The following is a 25,647-nucleotide window of genomic DNA, read 5'->3' on the forward strand; positions in this document are numbered from 1 at the left end:
TCCACTCTGCACATTAAGATCTTCACTTCACTACAATACTTACTTAAAATTATTAGGCAATAAAATGAAAACGAGACAGTTGGATGAAATTAAACAAGCTATTATTTCAGAAGTAATCGTCGTAACTGTAGTTTCATCCGACTGTGAGAAAAGTCCTTCAGTGCCTTCATCGAAAAATATTTCCTGCTGCCTACGGAACCTGACAGGCACGTCTTTGTCCGAAGCAAATAGACGATCACGAATATCAATTCTGAGGGCCCCAAAAGTATGGAAATCGTATGGGGGGGGGGGGGGGGGGGGGATCGGGACTGTATGCAAGGGATGTGTAAGCGCTTCCCAACGAAAGTTCTGCAAGGTAATCGAAGCAGCCTTCACAACATGGGCGCGGGGATTATCCTGCAACAGAACGATTCAGTCCGTCGACATTCCTGCGCGTTTCGATTTGATGGCCCGCTTCAATTTTTGTAAAGTGTACACGTATTGCTTTACGCTAACTGAAACGCGCCATTAAGTCCAAACGTCAAGAAATGTTGACGGACGGCGTCATTCTCTTGCAGAATAATGCCCGTCCACGTGTTGCCAAAGTTATTGACTACGCTGCAAAAGTTTCGCCAGGAAACCCTTACACATTTTCCATACAGTCCCGATCTCACTCCATGCGATTTCCTGCCGCCCATAGAACTTTTACTCCCTACAGATCCCTCTAGTACCGTGGTGATTAATCCCCGACGCCGTAACACATGTCCTGACCTCCTATCTGTTCTTTTTGTTAATGTTTTCCGTATGTCCCTTTCTTCGCCGATTCTGCGGAGAACATCCTCATTCCTTGCCTGTCCACCTGATTCTCAAGACTCTTCTGTAGCCCCATATTTCAAACACTTTGATTCTCTTCTTTTCCTGTTTTCCCACCGCCCACGATTCATTAGCATACAATGCCGTGCTCTAAACGTGCAATCTCAGAAATTCCTTCCTCAGTTTAAAGCCTATGTTTGATACCAGTAGACTTCTCTTGGCCAGGAATTCCCTCTTTCCTTGCACTGGTCCTCTTTTTATGTCCTTCTCGCTTCATCCGTCATGGGTTATTTTGCTTCCAAGGTCGTAGAATTTCGTAATGTCGTATGCTTTATGACCACCAATTGTGTTGTTACGTTTCTCGCTGTTCTCATTTCTGCTAACTTTCGTTACTTTTGTTTTTCCGGTTTGCTCTCAATCCATGTTCTACACTCATTAGTCTGTTCATTCCATTTAACTCATCCTGTAATTATTCCCACTTTCACTTAAAGCACTCCGTATTCAGGCCACAAGTGGCCTATCGGGACCATCCGACCGCCTTGTCATCCTCAGCTGAGGATGCAGATAGGAGGGTCGTGTGGTCAGCACACCGCTCTCCCGGTCGTTATGATGGGTTTCTTTGACCGGAGCCGCTACTATTCGGTCGAGTAGCTCCTCAGTTGGCATCACGAGGCTGAGTGCACCCCGAAAAATGGCAACAGCACGTGGCGGCCTGGATGGTCACCCATCCAGGTGCCGGCCACGCCCAACAGCGCTTAACTTCAGTGATCCCACGGGAACCGGTGTATCCACTGCGGCAAGGCCGTTGCCTCACTTTCACTTAGGATTGCAATTTTATCAGTGAATCTTATCGTTGGTATCCTTTTATCCCGGATTTTAATCCCGGCCTGCAACCTTTCCTTTATTTCCGTCATTGTTTCTGCGGTATGGCAAGCGCAAACACTTTTCCATGAAGGCAATAGCCATCTTGTCTCACAGTGAGACAGAAGTATTAACAGTTATGGCGATTACTTTGGAAATAATAAACAGTTTATTGACTTTTTTCCATCTGTATCGTTTTCATTTGACAGTCTGTTATACAATCGACCTAATATTCTAATAAACCTACTTGGAAATTAAACGTAATAAAACTTCTGTTGCATAAGCAGTTACTGGTTTAATAATAATAGGTTCCGTAGGAAGTAGACGTGCAGGTTTGACACGAGTCAGATGTTTTATTTGTAGACCGCAATTCTGTCACGTAGTGGAACTGCTTGCGTCACCCATCGCCCGAATTACGTAACAGAACTGCTGTTGTTCTCTGTGCACATAAATGATTCGGCGGACAGGGTGAACAGCAATCTGCGGTTGTTTGCTGATTATGCTGCGGATGAGTAGGAAGAACATTCTGTACAGTATTACTAGTGTCTTACTTGACACAGTTAAGCCGTTTAAATATCTGGCCGTAACGATGAAAAGCGATATGAAACGTAACGAGCGTTTCACCGGTATGGTAGGGAAGACCAATGGTCGGTTTCGTTGTATAAGAACAATTTTAGGAAAAAGTGGCTCACCTGCAAAGGAGACCGCATATACGAGGGCTGTACGGAAATTAAGTTCCGATTGATCGCGAAATGGAAACCACAGTGAAGATCAGAAATGTTTCATTTGTAACAGTTAGCTATACCTTCCAGCTACTTCTCTACGTAGTCGCCGTTCTGACTTAGACATTTGTCGTAGCGTTGTACCAACTTTCCAATACCCTCATCATAGAAGACAGCCGCCAGTGCTTTCCGCCAATTCTCTACGCTGGCCTACAGCTCGTTGTCTGCGCCAGAATGTTGTCTTCATAGCCAGCGGTTCATGTAAGTAGAGATGAAGCTCAGAGGGAGACAATTACGGGCTGTATTGTGGGTAATCAAACATTTCCAATTGAAAACGATGCAGGAGCATCTTCATTGCCCCTGCAGAATGCGGCTGAGAATTGTCTTGAAGAAGAAACTGCACGACAGTTATGTAATGTTGGCTGCATAGCTTCAGGCGAATTTTTCTCACCAGGCCCTCGTATTTGGCGGGAGACACTATTTTCTAGACATCTTTACGCGCTCACTGTGAGCTCAGAAATGAGAAGAGTGACGTGTTGCTATCTAGGGTCATACTAGAGACACTGCCCAACACATCTGTGCAAAGCTTTATCGGATCTTCATAGTCGTTAACATGTCGCAACCGATCGGAACTTACTTTCTGGACACCCCTCGCAGTACGTTGGTGCGACGTGTTCTTGAGTACTGCTCGAGTGTTTGGGATCTGTGCCTAGTCGGACTGAAGGAAGACATTGAAGCAATTCAGAGGCAGCTGCTACATATGTTACCGGTGGGTTCGAACAACACGTAAATGTTATGGAGATACTTTGGGAACTCAAATGGGAATCCCTGTAAGGCACGCGAGGTTGTATTCGAGAAACAGTATCGAGAAAATTTAGAGAAACGGCCTTTGAAGCGGACTTCCGAACGACTGTACAGCCGCCAACGTACATTGCACGTAAGGGCCACGATGATCAGGTACGAGACATATACAGGGTGGTCCATTGATCGTGACCAGGCCAAATATCTCACGAAATAAGCATCAAACGAAAAAACTACAGAAAACGAAAGTCGTCTAGCTTGAAGGGGCAAACCAGATGGCGCTATGGTTGGCCCGCTAGATGGCGCTGCCATAGGTCAAACGGATGTCAACTGCGTTTTTTAAAATAGGAACCCCCATATTTTATTACATATTCGTGTAGTACGTAAACAAATATGAGTGTTTTAGTTGGAGTACTTTTTCATTTTTGTGATCGATGGCGCTGTAATAGTCACAAACATATGGCTCACAATTTTAGTCGAACAGTTGGTAACAGGTAGGTTTTATAAATTAAAATACAGAACGTAGGTACGTTTGAACATTTTATTTCGGTTGATCCAATGTGATACATGTACCTTTGTGAACTTATCATTTCTGAGAACGCATGCTGTTACAGTGTGATTACCTGCAAATACCACATTAATGCAACAAATGCTCAAAATGATGTTCGTCAACCTCAATACATTTGGCAATACGTGTAACGACATTCCTCTTAGCAGCGAGTAGTACGGCTTCGTAATGTTCGCACATGCATTAACAATGCGCTGACGCATGTTGTCAGGTGTTGACGGTGGATCACGATAGCAAATATCTTTCAACTTTCCCCACAGAAAGAAATCCGGGGACGTCAGATCCGGTGAAAGTGCGGGACATGGTATGGTGCTTCAGCGACCAATCCACCTGTCAGGAAATATGCTATTCAGTACCGCTTCAGCCGCACGCGAGATATGTGCCGGACATCCATCTTGTTGAAAGTACATCGCCGTACTGTCATGCAGTGAAACATCTTGTAGTAACATCGGTAGAACATTACGTAGGAAATCAGTATACATTGCACCATTTAGATTACCATCGATAAAATGGGTGCCAATTATCCTTCCTCCCATAATTCCGCACCATACATTATCCCGGCAAGGTCGCTGATGTTCCACTTGTCGCAGCCATCGTGGATATTCCGTTGCCCTGTAGTGCATATTATGCCGGTGTACGTTACCGCTGTTGGTGAATGACGCTTCGTCGCTAAATAGAACGCGTGCAAAAAATCTGTCATCTTCCCGTAATTTCTCTTGTGCACAGTGGCAGATCTGTACACGTCGTTCAAAGGCGTCGCCATACAGTTCCTGGTGGATAGAAATATGGTACGGGTGCAATCGATCTTGATGTAGCATTGTCAACACCGACGTTTTTGAGATTCCCGATTCTAGCGCAATTTGTCTGCTACTGATGTGCGGATTAGCCGCGATAGGAGCTAAAACACCTACTTGGGCATCATCATTTGTTGCAGGTCGTGGTTGACGTTTCACATGTGGCTGAACACTTCCTGTTTCCTTAAATAACTTAACTATCCGGCGAACGGTCCGGACACTTGGATGATGTCGTCCAGGATACCGAGCAGCATACATATGACATGCCCGTCGGGCATTTTGATCACAATAGCCATACATCAACACGATATCGACCTTTTGCGCAATTGGAAAACGGTCCATTTTAACACGGGTAATGTATCACGAAGCAAATACCGTCCGCACTAGAGGAATGTTACGTGGTACCACGTACTTATACGTTTGTAACTATTACAGCGCCATCTATCACAAATCGAAAAAAGTGGTCCATCTAAAACATTCATATTTCTTTTCGTACTACACGAATGTGTAATAAAAATGGGGTTTCCTATTTTAAAAAACACAGTTGACATGCGTTTGACCTATGGCAGCGCCATCTAGCGGGCCAACCATAGCGCCATCTGGTTTGCCCCTTCAAGCTAGACGAGTTTCGTTCTTTGTAGTTTTTTCGTTTGATGCTTATTTCGTGAGATATTTGGCCCGGTCACTATCAATGGACCACCCTGTAGATACTCGTTTTTCCCTCGCTCTATTTACGAGTGGAAGAGGAGGGGAAATGACTAGTAGTGGCACCGTACTGTAGCTTGCGGACTATCTCTGTAGATGTAGATGTAGACGTAGGTGTAGGGTGGAATTGTTTTCCTTCGACAACACGTAGGGAAGGAACATTTGAGAAGAGTCTCTACGAGCAGTAAAACGACAGGCCCTTAAGAGAAGACGCGGTTGTCAGCTTTGCCTCTTCCCCCCACGTGGCCACGCCCCCGTGATGTCACCTGTTGCATGCACAGTGGCGGGGAGCCGCCGCGCGTCTTCGTCTCCAGCCAGTCCGCGCCGAGCCGGGAGTCTGCACGCCGCTCCACGCGACGCGTCGCAGACGGCGACAGCACGCGACTCCGGTACGCACAATCTCTGCTCTCATGTACTCGACGCATTGTGGGCACGCACCCCAGTGGCTTCACGCACTATCCAAACCACGGTTTTCTGGTTGGAGAGTCATTCACGTCACACTTTTAATATGTGGTATGCACAGGGTAAAATAACAGTGACAGTACTTTCTTTGTTACCTTTGACAAAGAGTTTTTAAGTGGTACTTTTACCATCTTTGGCACGGTAACACGTTCTTGTCTCGGTCGTTATTTTCTTTTTATTATTAGTCCTTCTTAAGCGTTTCGTTTTAACAGAATCTCCAGATCAAATCTGTGATACAGAGGATTAACATTTACAAAATAACTGAAAAGCAACGATCGCTTCAGTCGTTTATTAGATGACTGGTTTTAGCACTCTGAAGGTGCCATCATCAGATCTGTGAAAGTATAACATAACAGGTTTGAGGGAGGGCTTACATGAGTTAACTACATACATTACAATTATTATAGAACCACATACCTGAAATGTGGATTAACATTTATAAAACCATATGGACATCATGGCATATGAAGCAGACTATCTCATAAAATCATTGTCACAACCCAAAAAAATAATAAAAAACTGCTCATGGTCGTTCTTTCCATAAAAAGCCTATTCAGGTTTTCGTAGTTGATTCGTACCTTGTTCATAACGAATGTATAGATGGTGACAGACTTTATAGCAAGTGAATATGTTCTTTTTTTAGCGCTTAAGACCATAGTGCCTAGACAGGTAAAGCCCAGCATACAGGTTTTAATCGCTCGTCACATTGTACCTAAGTCGTGTTATGAACAGCTTTCTGTGTGCATATTCCTGACGTCCTTATATGAATAAAGGTAAATTATAATATGTAGTTTTGTAAGGCGCTAAAGGACAATGTCTGTGCCTCAGATGCTTTTACTTTGTAATTGACGTACTTTATAGTGATTGTAGTATGTGCAGGAAATGTATGCGCAAATGTGGGCTTTCCATGGGTATGTGACAAGCAGTAATAGTAAAGTTGTGTTTTAGTAGTAATGAGTGGTTATACCGTGGGACTGCGTACGCGCTGCGTGGACAGCGCTATCTGGTGGCCGGTTGTGAACCGCTAGAGTCACAGCAGGTAAGCCTGAACGGAATACGGCAGTGATGATGCTGACTGGTGTTAGGCGAGCAGTGGTAGTTTCATCTTCTGACTTCAGTTTTATATTTTATGGAAAGAACGACCATGAGAGCAGTTTTTTTTTGTTTCTTTATTGGTTGTGACAATGATTTTATCAGATGGTCTGCCTCATATGCCATGATGTCCATATGGTTTTATAAATGTTAATCCACGTTTCAGGTATGTGGTTCTATAATAATTGTAACGTATATATTTAACTCATGTAACCCCTCCCTCAAACCTGTTATGTTATGCCTTCACAGATCTGATGATGGCGCCTTCAGAGTGCTGAAACCGGTCATCTAATAAACGAGTGAAGCGATCGTTGCTTTACAGTTATTTAAAGACAGAGTGATCGCCCCACGACACACCATGTGTTCACTGCAAAAGATTAATATTTAAAAAGTTGGAACCAATTGTAAACAATGTATAGAATAATTGTGGTGACACATTAACTGATTACATAGTGTGTAGTCAGAGTTCGAAACATCTCAGTCAACATCAAAGGCCAAACTGGCTCTCGCTGTGCGTCGCATTACGAAGTAAACGTGTTCAACGGCCAGGTAGCTGTACTGAACGGCATTTAGCAAATATAATTTTCCCCCTCAATTTTTAATGTTAAATAATTATTCTGCCCTTTAAATATTCTAATTACAACATAAAGGTAATATTTTAAAATCCTTTTAAAGTGGATGTTATTGTGCATCGAAAGATGCGCTTCTTGAATCACCCGACACTATCTTTACAGTATTTGCGTGTTTAAAAAGTTATACTGTAAATGCACCGTCACGTGATTCGAGCCGCATTATCTTTCGATGCACAGTACCGTCCACTGTAAAATGATTTTAAAATGTTATGTTTATCCTGTAATTAGAATATTTGAAGAGGGAAATAATTATTTCGAATTGAAAATTAAAGTGGGAAATTATATTTGATATACGCCGTTTACTACAGCCATCTGAAGGCCGAAAACGTTTCCTTCGTAAAACGCCGCGCGGCGAGAGCCAACTATGTATCCATGAGGTATGTGATCCACTTAAGTGTCACCACAATTATTCTAAACATCGTTTATATCAAACTTTGTTCTATCCTGTTAAATGTATGTTCTTTGTACCACAGACCTGATCCGGAGATGCTGTTAAAGCGAAAAGCGTAATCAGGAATAATAACAAAACGAATGCAACGGCCAAGACAACAAAGTGTTATTAAGGGACAGTTCAAAGGATGTCATTTTCCATTTGTGGGTGTAAAGTCTTTCTCTAATTTCGCCGTTACGCCATTTTCAAGTACTTGCTAACATCTACATCTACATCTGCATGGTTACTCCGCAATTCACACTTAAGTGCCTGGCAGAGGATTCATAGAACCATTTTCATACTACTTCTCTACCATTCCATTCTCGAATGGCGCGTGGGAAAAAGGAACACCTAAATCCTTCTGTTCGAGCTCCGATTTCTCTTATTTTATTAGGATGATCATTCGCCCTATGTAGGTGGGTGTCAAAAAAATATTTTCGCATTCGGAAGATAAAGTTGCTGATTGAAATTTCGCAAATAGATCTCACCGCAAAGAAAACCGCCTTTGTTTCAGTGACTGCCACCCCAACTCGCGTATCATATCAGTGACACTCTCATCCCCATGGCGCGATAACATGAAACCAGCTGTCCTTCTTCACACTTTTTCGATGTCCTCCGTCAATCCTTCCTGGTAAGGATCCCACAACGCGCAGCAATATTCCACCAGAGGACGGACAAGTGTAATGTAGGCTGTCTCTTTACTGGGTTTGTCGCATCTTGTAAGTGTTCTGCCAACAAAGCACAGTCTTTGTTTCGCCTTCCCCACAATATTATCTATGTGGTCTTTCCAATTCAAGTTGCTCGTAATTGTAATTCATAGATATTTAGTCGAATTGATTTGTGCGATTTATCGTATACCCAAAATTTATCGGATTTCTTTTAGTACGCATGTGGATGATCGCGCCGTCTCGGCTACATACACCAGTCCACATTACCAGCCGATTTCGTAGATTCCTGTGGTGTTTAGCTGGTCGACCGCATCTTTCGTTGAGAGTAGAACATCTTTTATTTCGTTATTGCTCCGAAAGATTGGCTTGATGCGGGCTCGGCGGAAAACTTTTCCTACACGTTCAGTGACCCCCCTTGTGCATACGGTAATCTCCATTGCCTTCTTTCTTTGTCGTCATAGTTTCGTCTATCATACTCTTGTCATAACCATTGGCTCCAAAAATGGATCTGAGATTTCGTAGTTCCGCCTTCAGGTGTTCATCATCGCTGCTCCTATGGGCCCTCCTGGTTAAAGTGTGAAGGGCGAACTACTTCTGCGTAGTATGATGGTTGGAGGAGGCATGGATGTACCTACTCGTGCTCGTGGCTTTTCTGTGTACTCTGTGGCCAAGTAGGCTTTCAGTAAACTTCGACGTCGAAAAAAGGCAGCATCCCATTCTTTTCAATCTCCATAGTATAATGTATTTTATTACGCTGTTGGTGGAACTTCTGTAGTTCTCCCCTTCCATGTGCCAGTTTAAGAAGGTATCAGCATCATATCGGAGCCAGCAATCACGGCGTAATGGTGCGGAATGGAGAGCTGTTTCTTCAAATGTCTCCATGAAGATGTCTGCTGTAATAGGCGAGAGAGGGAAACCCATAGCAGTAACGTCCCTCTGTTCTTAAGAATGGGGAGCTGCCTTTCCTACATACATATCACTACAGAAGACCTCATTCGACGAGTACCGTTTTGTGAATGGCTTTTCCACCAAGTGGAATATAATGAATATTTTATAAATAACGTGATATGGATCGACGAATCTAGCTTCACATGTGAGGATATTTTCAGCCTCCACAACAGCCATTACTGGTCAGAACACAACCCACATGTCACCCGTGAACGTCGCTTTCCGGGACGCTTTGGCGTAGACATGTAGATTGCAATCGTGGGAGGAGTGCTTTTGGGCCGTTACCTATAGTCGGAGAAGTTCAGTCCGCCCCTGTACCGTACGTTTCTTTGCAATACGTTGCCTGACGCATTAGAAAACGATCCACTTGGCATTCGGTGACAGGTATGGTTTCAGCATGATTGCGCACCGCCACACTTGGGAAGGAACGTGCGTAACTATTTAAATGAAGCGTTTCCAGAGAAATGGAGTAGTCGTGGAGTTCCAATGTTCTAGCCCCCACGTTCCAAGGACCTTAATCGACTAGAATTTTATTTTTGGAGGCGCTTAGAGGAACAAGTTTATAGTACTCCAGCCATGAATGTACACGACCTAATATTTCGCATGCATGCCGCTTCGTTAGTGGTGGATGCAAGTGTGTTGCGTGTGGTCCAGCAAAGTATGATCCAGCGAGTGGCAAAGTGTTTGCAAACACAAGGTGGTCGCTTTGAACATCATCTCTAGTTTAAAGATACTCGTACGTGTACGCATCGGCTCTTGTGAAGATAAACCTGGAAGTCAAACCTACAAAATGGATTTATGGTGCAGGGCATAATGTGCTGTGTGTTTTGCACCACACTGGGTACAGGCGATGTCATTGTATCCACTATTATTTTCTATTAACTTTATTTGTTTCATGGACTAAGTCAAGTGGTCGTTTACATTTGCAAGAAGTTTATGTTATGTCTTAGTGTTTAAATAAAGGGACAGTAACAGAAAGAAATACACAAGATACAGCATTGTGAAAGGTGTAAATCGGATACAATTTGATGCTTTGACTGAAAAAATAAATAGTTGGGGTGGACGCACTCAAACATTGGCAAGTCTGCATATCCATACGTCACGGCACTGACTCGTCCCACTGCGTTAATGGAACAGTTTCTTCATATGGCATGCTACCTGGTTTTGGCCATGCTGCACGCAGTTATGGCTTTTCCAGAGCCTCGTTTTTTAAATCGCATTTCTATCATACCTATTGGCGGGACTAGGCTTTGCTAGATACAGTTTTTATGAACTTCAGCACGCTGGAGTGACTGAGGGGTCACCAACTTCTGTTAATCAGTACAACGAAAAACCAGTCCAAAGTTGCAAATTATCTATATGCGCTGTAACCATTCGTTGCACATTTTTGGCATGTCTTTTACATCTTCGCAAGTACCATTTTTGACTACGTCACGGTTATCTAAAAATGGGTCTCGACCCGAAACTAGTCATCGAGTGAATAAAAAAAGGAAAATTGGCAGCTATGCACTGGTTTTTCGTTCTACTGAGAAATAATTTTGTCTTGAGTTGGGATGAGAAATCGCATGCCGACCACAAAGCGCGGCATTTTTTCTCCACACTGTATAGAGAACAAGAGCGATCCTATCACACTTCCCTGATGGAATTCCGGATGGTACCTTTGTCTCTGATGGAGAAATGGTTCAAATGGTTCTGAGCACTATGGGACTGAACATCTGAGGTCATCAGTCCCCTAGAACTTAGAACTACTTTAACCTAACTAACCTAAGGACGTCACACACATCCATGCGCGAGGCAGGATTCGAACCTGCGACCGTAGCAGCGGCGTGGTTCCGGACTGAAGCGCCTAAAACCGCTCGGCCACAGCGTCCGGCTCTCTGATGAACACTCACTGTCCAGGACAGAACAATGGGTTCCATTACTTAAGACTAGGAATATGGGATCTACCTGTTGCCCTTCATCCATGATTAGCTGTACATCGCGGAGAAAATGGCAGACAGAGTTCACCAAGAGCGATACTTCCAAAATCAGTCTTAATTTGTGGTTAGTAAATTTTCAGTCTCAAGGAAGTTTATTATATTCGAATTTGGAATATTCCTTACATTTCTGCAGCAAACTAATGTTGCGGATCTGTTCTTTTACCCTTCTCAAGTCTCAGTTCATTACGTCCTTTCCTCTAGGCATCGCTTCTTGAATTTAAGCCTAATTATTGAACCGAGATGATTAATTCAGCCTGAACCCAATTTCGGTGGAAGTGCGGGACTGGCTGAAATAAATGAAATCCCTTCTTTAGACAGTCCCCAATAATAAAAAGATCGAGCTCTCCAGGATGGCCGGCACCCATCACCCGCTGGATGACGGGAGAAGGGAGGAGCCCAGTCGGTCCTGCTGGAGGATTTCTGAAGCTCGGTCGAATCTCAGGAGGCATCCCACAGAACCGCCTGGTGCGATCTGACCCTGGCTGAAACTGCAATAAGCTTCGGCAGGACCCCTGAAACTGTCACCTCAATAATTATTTCCCTCCTGGCTCAAATGGCTCTGAGCACTATGGGACTTAACTTCCGAGGTCATCAGTCGCTTAGAACTTAGAACTACTTAAACCTAACTAACCTAAAGACATCACACACATCCATGCCCGAGGCAGGATTCGAACCTGCGACCGTAGTGGTCGCGTGGTTCCAGACTGTAGCGCCTAGAACCGCTCGGCCAAACATGCCGGCAGTTTTCCTCCTGCTTAGTGAGTTAGCACAAACTAACTATTTGGCGCCAACAACAACAACAAAACTTAATGTTCCTTACATAAACATAAGGGCATAAAGTTCAATAAACAGATAGATGTTATTCAACATAGCACGAGTATGCCCCTAACGGCCAGAAACCCAACAACTTAACGCTGCTATACGTTTATGTATTATAGGCCTCGTGCGCGGCTGGTAACTTGAACACCAGGGCTTAATTTCATCAATCAAACAACTTAAATGCCACGAGAAACGGAGCTAAAGCATTAGCAACCAAACATTTGAAACTTACTATACTTTAAAAAAGGGTTAATGCTGTCCAGACTCAAAATACTCTCATCAGATATAAATAAATTACTGCCATAAGCCTGTCCAGTACTCTCATAGAACAATAAAATCAGTTAAAATGTCGGTAAATTCAACCATAACTGGGCGTTGCCGCGCAAACAAGAGGAAACACGGAAGAGGCTGTAGCACAACTGACCCTAGGGCGCAGTGCAGAACAAGTCAAATAAAACAATGTGACCGTACCCAGATCAGTATTTATGGTCAAGCACCCTTAATTAAAACAACTAGGTACTGTGATGCACCACTTCAGTATTCTACGCAAGCGAAGCGCCCTACTAAACACAAACGTGCTCCGTAATAACAGCCACCGCGAAAGACGAAAAAACAACACTATAAAAATTTTCAAACCATTTCAAGAAAGCCAATACCAGTTACAAACAAGACAACTGATCTCACACCGCCCTGCAAAACAATAATGGTTCAAATGGCTCTGAGCACTATGGGACTTAACTGCTGAGGTCATCAGTCCCCTAGAACTTAGAACTACTTAAACCTAACTAACCTAAGGACATCACACACATCCATGCCCGACCCAGGATTTGAACCTACGACCGTAGCAGTCGCGCGGTTCCGGACTGAAGCGCCTAGAACCGCTGGGCCATTCATCGAACTGTGTTACTTGGCATTGATACATCATGCGAAAGTTACTTTTGTTCGTAAATTTTGCACACCAGTGTGTCTTGAGTTCATGAAAACGTCCTTACGTCGATGTGAAGTCCACGCAGAATACATGCGCAACTACACCATCCACATATTTATTGGTGTTAGGCATTGTCCTCTGAGATTAGGTTCGGTCACGGCAAAAACAAAAAAATCTATTCATATTGTACAGTATCAGTCACAAGATAAACGCTTCGCACCTCTATTTCCGCCAACGGGTTCACACCACAACTCGTTTATTCCATGAGCCGACCTACGCGCCTTTACTACATATGCCCAAAGCTCACCCCATGCCACAGCTGACAGGGAATGCGCTGCGCCACCTGTGACCCAGTAGAGATGGGTACGGTTAAGATTCCATACATCGTAGAGGTGTTGATAGCTGTACCCTTACATCGTGTTTAGATTCGTTACACAAAAATACGTATTAGTTTCTCCATGTTTAGAGACGGTATTTGCTCCGCAGCTGTATACTGAGTTAATGACTAGACACTCCATTTCATAATATGTTCTTTATTTTTTCCCATGCACGGTTTCGCCTGTTACATACACTACCTCATCAAAAGTATACGGACAAGTAACAGCGGGCATTAATATGGGGTGTGTCCATTCTTCACCTTGACGAAAGGTTGAATTCCGCTGGCGACAGTTTGTTTCTGTCTCAGTGTCCATGGAAGAAAGGCGGTCCATTCTTCTTTCAGATCCAAAACCAGAAAAAGTTTTGGAAACAGGGGCGAAGCCGACCTTCTTCCTCATCCCAGAGGTGTTCCATTGGGTTCAGGTATCGACTCTGGACAGAGTAGCCCAATTGAGGAATGTTAGTCTCCACAAACAAACCACTGGCTCACAGAAGCTGCCCTAGGACAGAGTGCTTTGTCGTACTAATACAAATGGCTCTGAGCACTATGGGACTTAACTGCTGAGGTCATCAGTCCCCTAGAACTTAGAACTACTTAAACCTAACTAACCTAAGGACATCATACACATCCATGCCCGAGGCAGGATTTGAACCTGCGACCGTAGCGGTCGCGCGGTTCCAGACTGAAGCGCCTAGAACCGCTCGGCCACACCGGCCGGTTACACCGCCCTGCACCGTCGGGAACAGTCTGATCATGCGTCAACACACGACAGGGTACGTCAATGTTTCAGACTCCAAGTTTCACTGTTTTGGAAGCCATACCAAGGCGGCAGCCTATCAGTTCCTCTGTGTTTGATTAATCCGATAAGAACAACAAGACCGAGAAAATCGACGCATACTATACGCTCGAGAGGGGACCACTAACTCAGTAACGGTCGTTTCCATCACCACTGGAGCAGGTACGCGTTGTTACACTCCTTTGCAAATAATACGCTTAAACAAACCACGTGTCGTAGTCAGTACTTACAGTAATCTACAACTGCGGCGTGCGACGTCGGCGTTTTCTTCTCGTAACTTGATGTAAAAGGTTTACGAGCAGTCTTTCAACGCTTTAAGGCACCGTTAACCACCTTGCTGACTACGCTAAAGCTACATACTACAGGGAGCGACCGACCACTGAATAACAACCATTCTTCGCTTCAGATTACGCAAGCCTGTACTTTGACTGTGACCAATGGAATGACCAGAAATAGCGAGCGACAACGTAAGGACTCTACATACAACGATGTTCTTAGTAACACCTGACCGCAGCTTATCACCAGACTACAGCCGATCTGTTGAAACCCACATCTCTGGCAAACACCAACCCTGCCTCGTTGCCGTGGTGCCCCTGTCAATGTTGTACTCGTACACATGGGCGCTCACTTCGAGCCCATGTCCGATAGCGCCATCACACCACAACGCGCGCACATACGATGGCAAACACTCCTTACAAGGGAACCTCCCCATCGCACCCTCCTCAGATTTAGTTATAAGTTGGCACAGTGGATAGCTCTTGAAAAACTGAACACAGATCAATCGAGAAAACAGGAAGAAGTTGTGTGGAACTATGAAAAAAATAAGCAAAATATACAAACTGAGTAGTCCGTGCGCAAGATAGGTAACGTCAAGGATAGTTACGAGCTCAGGAGCGCCGTGGTCCCGTGGTTACCGTGAGCAGCTGCGGAACGAGAGGTCCTTGGTTCAAATATTCCCTCGAGTGAAGAGTTTAATTTTTTATTTTCAGACGATTATCAAAGTTCAGGCACTCACACATAACCAACGTCGCTCTCCAAAATTCCAGGACATGTTCAGATTTGCTTGGACATATACAGAATTTGACCGTCTACACACGGAAAAATTTGAAAATGTTAAAAACATATTTTTTGACAGAGCACAGGGAAAACTTTGACTGTGAAACTGTTGCATTCATTTGTTGCAGTTTATGTGACAAACTCTTATGTTTTCATCACTTTTTTGGGAGTGATTATCACATCCACAAGAAAACCTTAAATCGGGCAAGGTAGAAGAATCTTTTTACCCACTCGCCAAGTGTACAAGTTAGGTGGGTCGACAACATATTCCTGTCATCTGACGCACATGCCGTCACCAGTCTCGTATAGAATATATCAGACGTGTTTTCCTGTGGAGGAATCAGTTGACCTATGACCTTGCGATCAAATGTTTTCGGTTCCCATTGGAGAGGCACGTCCTTTCGTCTACTAATCGCACGGTTTTGCGGTGCGGTCGCAAAACACAGACACTAAACTTATTACAGTGAACCGAGACGACAATGAACGAACGGACAGATCATAACTTTGCGAAAATAAAGAAAGTAAACTTTTCATTCGAGGGAAGACTTGAACCAAGGACCTCTCGTTCCACATCTGCTCACGCTAACCGCGGGACCACTGCGCTCTTGCGCTTACAACCTCCCTGATGGAGCCTATCTTTCGCATGGACAACGCAGTTTGTATATTTTGCTTATTTTTTTCATATTTCCACACAACTTCTTCCTGTTTTCTCGATTGATCTGTGTTCAGTTTTTCAAGGCCTATCCACTGTGCCAACTTATAACTAAATCTGAGGGGGGTGCGATGGGGAGGTTCCCTTGTTAGAATACAGAGAAACTACACAAGGTGGCGCGGTGGCACGAGGAGGCCAATCGGTGGAAGTCACAGGGCTCTTATATTGTACTCGAAAGCTGCAGTCTCTTTTCCTCCTTACCGAAGCCGCCGGGTAGACTAGTGTGGTAGCATTACTCGTGGAAGCCACTGGGTGCGCTGCAGTTCCCGGGATATATCTGACATAGGGGTGGTGGGTCGCGCCGGCAGGTGAGGAGGGCAGATGAAGCTGTTGCCTGGGTGCCCGCCGTGGCGGCGGCTGAAGAGGCGGGCCGCGGCGGAGAAGTCCCGCGCCGTGGGGGCCGCGACCCGCGCGCTGCGGGCTCTGCGCTGCAGGCGGAGGTCGCTGCAGGGGCAGCGGCGTCCCAGGGGCTCTGGTGAGTGCCACCTTACTATGGTTGAATTCTTTTATCTTGGCGGTTCGCGCATGCCCGCCCAGACGCGGGGGATTGCTGCGTTGCCAGTTATACGCACCAAGAGAAGCAGCGCCATAGTATAGTTCGCAAACTTACGTTTAGGGGGGAGTGCGCAGTTTATGTAGTAAAGCCACCACGGCCACATTAACCCTACCGCTGCTACAGAGACGTGCTCCCCGCATTCCACGCTGTGCGCGATTTTTGTCATCACTGCACTGCTCGCCTGTGCAGACACATGGTGTTTCGACTGCTTTGACACACTTTATCATTCGATTTCACAAAAACCATTTGGCCCAAAAATACGATTTTTACACATCATCTTGACTGATACCTTCTGCCCATAAATAACTTAATTTTGTTTCGATGTTCAACGCAGTTATTGTGCAGCATTAGATGTAGTACACCATTGCACGAAATTTTGAAGAGTCTGCGGAGGTAAAAGTCCATAGCGTATACTTTCCGTATGGTCGATTTTAGTTGCCACTAGAAATTTCAAAAAATTACATTCAAACGAATAAAATTCGTAAAGTAAGACACTTCGATATTGTTTTTAAATAAAGAAAATATTAAGCACCACACAAGGTTGGTACTCAGAACGTTTCACTTAGCAGCCATACACCTTAACCATTACGCTAACGCAGCTTGTGATTCAATAGATCTCTTGGAGGACTTTAAACTATCACGCAAAATACCGACAAGCACTGTTGGTATGACTATGAATTACTCACGTTTCGTCCAAGTACAATAGGAAATAAACAATTACCGCTGTTCTTTATTGCGAAAAAGCGGTTAGTGAGAATGATACAAACACCTTTCCTTGCATCGCTTGAATTAGAGGGCTTATTGCTTGTTTGGTTCAATTAATTAATAGAATATGAAGCAACTGGTATAAAGAACGCTTTTTCCAAACTTTCTATAAAAGAAAGTCTGCTAGCAAGACATTGCTTTTGTTCAATTACTTTATTTATGACTGAACTTTTCTAAAACTAAAGTCACTCGTTCGTGCTCTGCACTGCAGTCGAGCTCTGGTAACGTCGTTCTCTGTTCATTGGCTGACTGTGTTTTGTGACGTCAGATGCGCAGAACGAACCTAAACTCGGCCGCCGTCGTTAATGACGCTCTCTTTAGTAACTGCTAGCTCCAGAATGAAATTCTCACTCTGCAGCGGAGTGTGCGCTGATATGAAACTTCCTGGCATATTGAAACTGTTACATAGAAGCCAACGAAGATACATAAAATACCTCCTAAAAGCACGTAGCAATAAGAAAAAGAAGAACATCATTTGTATTTTCTTATTGCTGCGCGCTTTTAGGAGGTATTTTATGTATCTTCGTTGGCTTCTATGTAATTATAAGATCATGGAGCCAAGGTATTTCATAAATCTTTAACGTCTTCTGATTACGGCCTGGTCGGACGCTTAGTATTATGCGATGTAGCGACTATGGTTGTTTCTGCTGCAGATATTATTAGTGCGATTTTATCCGTTAAAATGACGTCCTTAGCATAGCTATCTTTTTAGTTTAGTTGTAATTTGTATCTAAGCCTAGGGCCTCCATATTAGCTTGTAGCTGATTTACCATCCGTGCAGAAGGTTTGTCGTGCGTTGCTATTAAATATATCTTAATTCCCGCATCTTTGCTTTTATCATTTGCTCAATTTGCTATTAGTGCGACAACTTTTGGCAATCCGTTAGGTCACGATCAGTGTTAACTTTGTAATCCCGCTCCCATGCATAAGAAGAGCGTTTCCTGGCCGAGCACATGCGTTGTGATTTTCATAGCCGCGCATGTGAGCAGCCTGCGGTGCCTCAGTTCGGTGGGGAGCCTGTGGCCATCGTACGTTGGCTGGGGTGAGGCAGCATACACAGCGTTGAGATAAGTAACATTATTGACTTGGTACATATGTGCCGTGTATTTGTAAAAAATTTTATGTGGTCTTGCCGCTGTAGGTGTTGATTTTGGCCTTTGACTGTGCCTATTTAGGTTAGCTGTTTTATATTTGTTCTGAAGAAGGCATGGTTACCCACGGTGAAACCTAGGTAAACACCAGGTAGTTTGTGCAATCGAGGCGGATTTTTCATACTCATCCCGAGTTAGAGTCTCGGTCCGGCAAACAGTTTTAATCTGCCAGGAAGTTTCAGGCACAAAGGCACAAAGAAGGGGGTGCCAGTGATGCAGCCCGCATCATCGTCACCAACATTAGCAGCTGAACCCGCATCTTCTTAAGGGGCTCCGGAACGCCCTATACTTGCAATGTTAAAATAACGCTTATAAATTACATCTTTCCTCACAAAGTATTTGAGGTAGGAAGTTGAACTTTTTACAGATTATTTATTGGAAAATGGGCTACAACTTAACACAGGGATTTTACAAGATTTTAGTTCAGTTATTAAAGATGATTTTTTTTCAATTGTAATGAAAATTCACAACTTTTTTGCAATTTTTTATTTATATATTCAAAAATATACAGTTTTTTGGAAAAAGGCTGTGTTAAATTATGCAGAAGGTACTGTGTAACATTTACTGAAAGTTTGAAACAAATATGTTTGGAAGGTTCTTAGAAAACATGTAATTAGTATGAGAAAATAAAAGTTTTGGGAATCGAGCGACAAAGATTGGATTAACTTTTTAGTGCATTCCAGGTCAATAGGATGGATTATCTTCATCCTCTGCAAACTCCTCTTCCAGCTTCCTCTTGTTCCTCCTCCTGTTTACTCTTGCTTGTATTTCTAGACTCTTTACAGCCCTGTCTGCAGCCCGAAGGCGTTCCTTGTCTAAAGCAAGCATCGCTCGTACCATGTTAGAACCTATCTTCATTCCCATATTTCTAAATACCTTGCACCTTACAATGTTGCCATCATTGAAAGTCGCAACAGCATCATACACACCAAAGTGAAGTGTTTCTATTCCAACAAATACAGTCTTGGGGATTCTCGACCATATAACACTATTTACACTTTCATTGGGGTTTTGAGTTTTTCCGTGAATACACTTTTTCAACAGTTCAGGTGCTGCTAAGTCTCTGAAAATAGGTTTTATCACCTCCATTATTGCATGAGGCAGACTATACTTATGAGTGTACACTTCACCAGTTAGCAATCCTTTGTTATATTTACACCAACTGTCTTCTTCTTTGGGACACAAGCTATGTTGGGGATTTTCATCGTCTTTATTGTTTACAGTAATAACACATACCTTTGGCTTTCCAACATTTCTCCTTTTCTTAAAAGCCTTCAGAGGATTTCTAATAACTTTACTTTTACTCATTATTATACTTCAACAAAACGGAGACTCAAGAAACAGAATTAATTACGAATATTTTCGAGATAACGACAGAGTAAATAAACATGAAACAATCGACAATCACACCAGCGATATATATTGAACCATCACAGGTTAGCCACAACACATACTTTATCTCACATCACTAAAATGTACCTGATGAACACGGACGTTAATAACAACACCATTTGACAGCAGTTTAACAGCGCCACAATGGGTCACGCCCATGTAGAACACATTTCAAAAAAAATTTAAAAATAGTTATAGTCTTCGGAATTGAATAAATTATATATCTATTAAAAGGTAATAGTCTGCAGATTCAGAAAACTCAAAAAAGTAAAAATTGAACTTTTCATGATTTTGAGCCTTTCCGGAGCCCCTTAATCAGTAGTATCCCTGTCATCAACCGCATCGTCCTCAGTGGCGGTTTCCTCGGTTATCATAACGAACAATGCCCTGATAGCGACCAGTACGTTCATCATCACTTTTTCCGTGATTAGTCCACTCATCGTCATCGTTATCGTCGTTATGAGATCAAGTATGAGATAATCGCACTGTAGAATACAGCAACACCATGTTTAAAATTTCTGGAACTGAAAACAATTGTTGATCGAATTCTTTTTCCTGTAGTTTAAGACTGTGCTTGGTCTTCATCAAGTGAGTCTATTTTCCCGAACTAATACACAAAGCGTAAAAAATGTAGCTAAATAGGCAACATCATATGATGCCTGTCTTCTCCAGCCTCTTACGGTACCTACCTTGGCTACAACTTGTGTACGTTTTGTTCACTAGTTTAGAAAGAAGACACACGTGATTCTGATCTCACAGTTGGAAACCGGTCATAAAATAAAGGAAAAGAATTGCGATCAAAGATTGTTTTGAATTCCACAAATCGTTATCAGAATAGTCGACATCACATCTCCACCACCAACATACTTATCGTCATCACCAGCCCCTCTACCATTACCAGCATCACAGTCATCACCATCACCAGTGACATTATCATCATTATGATCCTCCTTTTTGGTATTATCATCATCATAACTGTAATTCTTGACTTAATCACTGATATTTTCACCATAACAGCTGTCTTCCTCTATAGCAATACCATCATTTTCAAGGTCATCCCAGTTATCAGTAATATTGTTGTCATCATCTTCGTAATTATCAGTTCCTCAACGTTATGCTTTCCATGTTCGCTATCATCGTCACGTCCGTGAGCATTTTTATTTTTGTTGGTTCTTAAAACTAAAATATATTCTTAAAACTAGATCCTAGAACTGGGTGTGGGGTGAGCACGAGACATCATCCAGAGTGTTTCTTTTTTTTTCCTTCTCCATGCAAAGAAAGGAGCAGAAAAGAAAGCCTCATTCGTCTAGGTGTTGCTCATTTTTAACATAATATAAATCTTCTGTTTATCAGAGACAAAATTAATATTTCTTCTCCCGAGTGCCTCTAGAAGTAAGGCGTTGATAAAATAATTATTCTGGCAGTAAACTACTAACTTTCATTCGGAATCGTAAAGGAAAGGTTGCGATCATCATTGTCTTTGGTGGAGACCACCACAATTCATATTCGACAATCCTGAACGTAGTCTTTTATGGCGAGAAGTTGGAACACTTAATGCAGCCAAGATTGTCGAACGTGGTCATTCGGCTGCTCCAGGTGTTATGGTATGGGGAGGCATAACGATACATAGGTGTACTGACATCCAAATCTTTGACTACGGTATGTTTACTAGTCAACCTCAATGTGGCGTGTTTTCAGAGGTGCATTCGGCCCTGAATTCATTTTTATAGATGAAAATGCGCGACCGCATTTGAAAGAGCGTAGACAGAGGAACTCATGAAATGCGAGGATATTCCACGAATGCCCATCCTCCGACTTAAATCCCACTGAGCACGTGTGGAATACATCTGGAAGACTCCACATGCACCAGGACCATCCAGCAGTTTGTAACCACGCTGGTGGAGTAATGGAATGCTCCACCACGAGAACAGCATACCAATCTTGTGGCAAGCATGGGAGCACTTGTTAGAGCGTGCACTGCTATCTGTGGTGATCACATACCCTGTTAAGTACCATGTCCCATCTTTTTTTTTAGTATCCAGGAGACCATCATGAACAACCTTGCAGTGGAATTATTGTCTTTTATTAGGTATTTATTTCAGTTTCTTTCTGTACTACACAATACTATACTGTACTGTAACAGATCTTTCTGTGTATGATCCAAGTTTCATCGAACTGTTCAAATGGCTCTAAGCACTATGGGACTTAACATCTGAGGTCATCAGTCCCCTAGAACTTAGAACTACTTAAACCTAACTAACCTAAGGACATCACACACATCCATGCCCGAGCCGGGATTCGAACCTACGACCGTAGCAGTCGCGCGGTTCCGGACTGAAGCGCCTAGAACCGCTAGGGCATTCATCGAACTGTGTTACTTGGCATTGATACATCATGCGAAAGTTACGTCGATGTGAAGTCCACGCAGAGTACATGCGCAACCACACCATCCACATATTCATTGGTGTTAGGCATTGTCCTCTGAGATTAGGTTCGGTCACGGCAAAAAAAAAAAAAAAAAAAAAAAAAAAAAAAAAAAAAAAAAATCTATTCATATTGTTCAGTATCAGTCACAAGATAAACGCTTCGCACCTCTATTTCCGCCAACGGGTTCACACCACGACTCGTTTATTCCATGAGCCAACCTACGCGCCTTTTCTACATATTCCCAAAGCTCACCCCATGCCACAGCTGACAGGGAATGCGCTGCGCCACCTGTGACCCAGTAGAGATGGGTACGGTTAAGATTCCATACATCGTAGAGGTGTTGATAGCTGTACCCTTACATCGTGTTTAGATTCGTTACACAGAAATACGTATTAGTTTCTCCATGTTTAGAGACGGTATTTGCTCCGCAGCTGTATACTTAGTTAATGACTAGACACTCCATTTCATAATATGTTCTTTATTTTTTCCCATGCACGGTTTCGCCTGTTACATACACTACCTCATCAAAAGTATACGGACAAGTAACAGCGGGCATTAATATGGGGTGTGTCCATTCTTCACCTTGACGACAGGTTGGATTCTGGTGGCGACAGTTTGTTTCTGTCTCAGTGTCCATGGAAGAAAGGCGGTCCATTCTTCTTTCAGATCCAAAACCAGAGAAGGTTTTGGAAACTGGGGCGAAGCCGACCTTCTTCCTCATCCCAGAGGTGTTCCATTGGGTTCAGGTATCGACTCTAGACAGAGTAGCCAAATTGAGGAATGTTACTCTCCACAAACAAACCACTGGCTCACAGAAGCTGCCCTAGGGCAGAGTGCTTTGTCGTACTAATACAAAAAGTCATCGTCTCCCAATTGTTCCTCTACTTTATGCAGTACACAACATCGTAAGATGTGTTCATATCTTCCCGCATCTAGCATTTTCTTAAGCGCAATAAGAGGACCATACCGTAACCACAAAAAACACCCCCATATTGTGACACCACCTCCTCCATACTCGGGCCGTCACCATTCTCTTGTAGCACAAAGTCAATTTGTTAACTTTGAAGTATTATGTCGATCAGCTGGTCACATTTTCACAGCACTTGGCACGGTAAGTTAGTGACACACTGCAGGGAGAGGTAGCAAATGTAGACCTGGTATTAAAAGTTATTAAAAGTTTTCATAATACTCATATTTTATTCTTCTTCTTTGTTATAAGTTGTAGGCTCTTAGTCCTTTCCGTAATGCAACTTTTTTATACTGATCTAGAGGATGCTCGGCTTCATTTCGTTAAATAATATGAACACTGGTGAACTTTCTGTTGTTGAATAGATGTATTTTCAGTCATTTCACTTCACAATACAAATCAGCATCAAACACCATGCTGACACAACACACATAACTGGTACTCCATCCCCGCCCTCCAAACTCGTATTATGAACTGCCCAAAGACAAAAATTTACATCTAACAACATGTGGCAAAGAAAATACTGTCATATATCGATCTATTTGTGCAAAACCATCTCTGAAACATACATTTCAAAAATAAAGTGCAAATAATTGTTTATTTTTTAAGAAGTCCATAATAATCATCGTACTTGCATTAACTGTTTATACGCGTTGATGTTTACACAATTTCGTGTAGCTATATAGTAGTGGATTTCTGGGTTTTGAGTCTTCAACTTGGGAAAGAGTCATTTCATATGAGCAAAGACCATTTGGTACATTTGTCTCATCATAACCAGTTTTATTACAATACTTGTCATGACACTATACATGATGGCAGGTAACGTTCTCCACGTATTCGCCAATTCATCACTACAGTCATCCAGTAACCAGTGACGTCGGCCTTTACACCACCTCAAACATCGCTTAACACTGACTCCAGAATATTTGGATTATGAGAAGCGACTCGCCCGTTGTACTCCATTCTTTCTAATTCGCTACCTACAGTCATTATGCGAACTGGATTGATGGTAACACTGGGTCTCCCATGTAGCGACCAATTCTGCATTAGATAGAGGTGTCCAGAAGCTTTTTATCAGGTAATGTCCATTTTCAAGCAAATCTGAAAATCAGGTTATGGCGACTTAACGTGAAGTGATAAAAATTGGCCAGGCGCGGGTTGGACTCCCGCATCGAGGGTTTCGTACAATCTTAATGACACATGTAGACATTTTATCCATTCAGGGAATCGATGATATTGACAATTTTTGTCCGTTGTCGTCATTTATATTGGAAAGATAATGGTCCCAGGGTACCAAGAGTTTCGAGAATGTTTTAATTTAAAAAATTCCATGTTTGAAGTCAGATAACAAATAAAAAAATGAATATTTTTTTCGTTTCATATAATTTCAGATTAACAATTTCGGATTTTTCCTTTACTTGTACAGTGAAGCCTTGCTTCTAGCCAAATTTCATGATTATAGGTCAACTGGAATTACCACGTGGGTTTTGATGAGTGTGTTTTCGAGTATCAAAATATGTGCCATAAAATCCCGTAGCTTTTAATTGTATTGACTTAGAAGCTTACAATTTTGACACCGCTAAGGAACGAAATACCTTAATATATGCCATAAATGTGAACTTTATACGTCCTCTCATATCTGAGAAAAAGGGTTTTTAGCAGGCGGACAGGCAGAAAACACGCTATCTGTTTCGTTTTTAGAGATCGAGGCACGGAACCATATTGTTGTGTTATTTAGTCCAAAGGATGGTCCGATCAGAAGTCTACGCGAGTCTGTCCTCTGCAGGCCTGTTCATTTCTGAATAACTATTGCAGCTTACATCCATTTGAACGTGCCTGCTTTATTCATGACTGTATCCCTCAGTTACCAGACTGACTATTCCCTGATGCTTCAGGATGTATCCTATCAACAGATCCCTCCTTTTATTGTGCCTTAAATTCTTTTCCCCCAAGTTGGGTTCAGAACCTCCTCATTAGTTATTCGGTCCACTAATCTAATCATCATCATTCTTTTGTAGTACTACATCTCAAAAGCTTCTATTATCTTATATGAACTGTTTATAGTCCACGTTTCACTACCATACAAGGCTACATTCCAGAAAAATACCTCCAGAAAATGCTTCTTGACACTTACATTTTTATCAGACGTTAACAAATTCCTCTTTCGCAGAAATATTTTTCTTCTTATTACCAACCTGCTTTTTAGTCCCTCCGTGCATCAACCATCATCAGTTATTTTGCTACC

General features: G+C 42.9%; 1 protein-coding gene and 1 pseudogene across 1 annotated transcript in view; one reads left to right on the forward strand and one right to left on the reverse strand.

Annotated features, from left to right (window-relative positions):
* LOC126234476 (serine/arginine repetitive matrix protein 2-like) overlaps nucleotides 1-25,647 on the forward strand; it is an 894,711-nt gene that overhangs the window by 354,886 nt on the left and 514,178 nt on the right. The gene's annotated exons all lie outside the window — the stretch shown is intronic.
* On the reverse strand, nucleotides 1,485-1,602 carry LOC126210612 (5S ribosomal RNA; annotated as a pseudogene).

Source organism: Schistocerca nitens, chromosome 1 (assembly GCF_023898315.1).
Source record: "Schistocerca nitens isolate TAMUIC-IGC-003100 chromosome 1, iqSchNite1.1, whole genome shotgun sequence".
NCBI lineage: Eukaryota > Metazoa > Arthropoda > Insecta > Orthoptera > Acrididae > Schistocerca > Schistocerca nitens.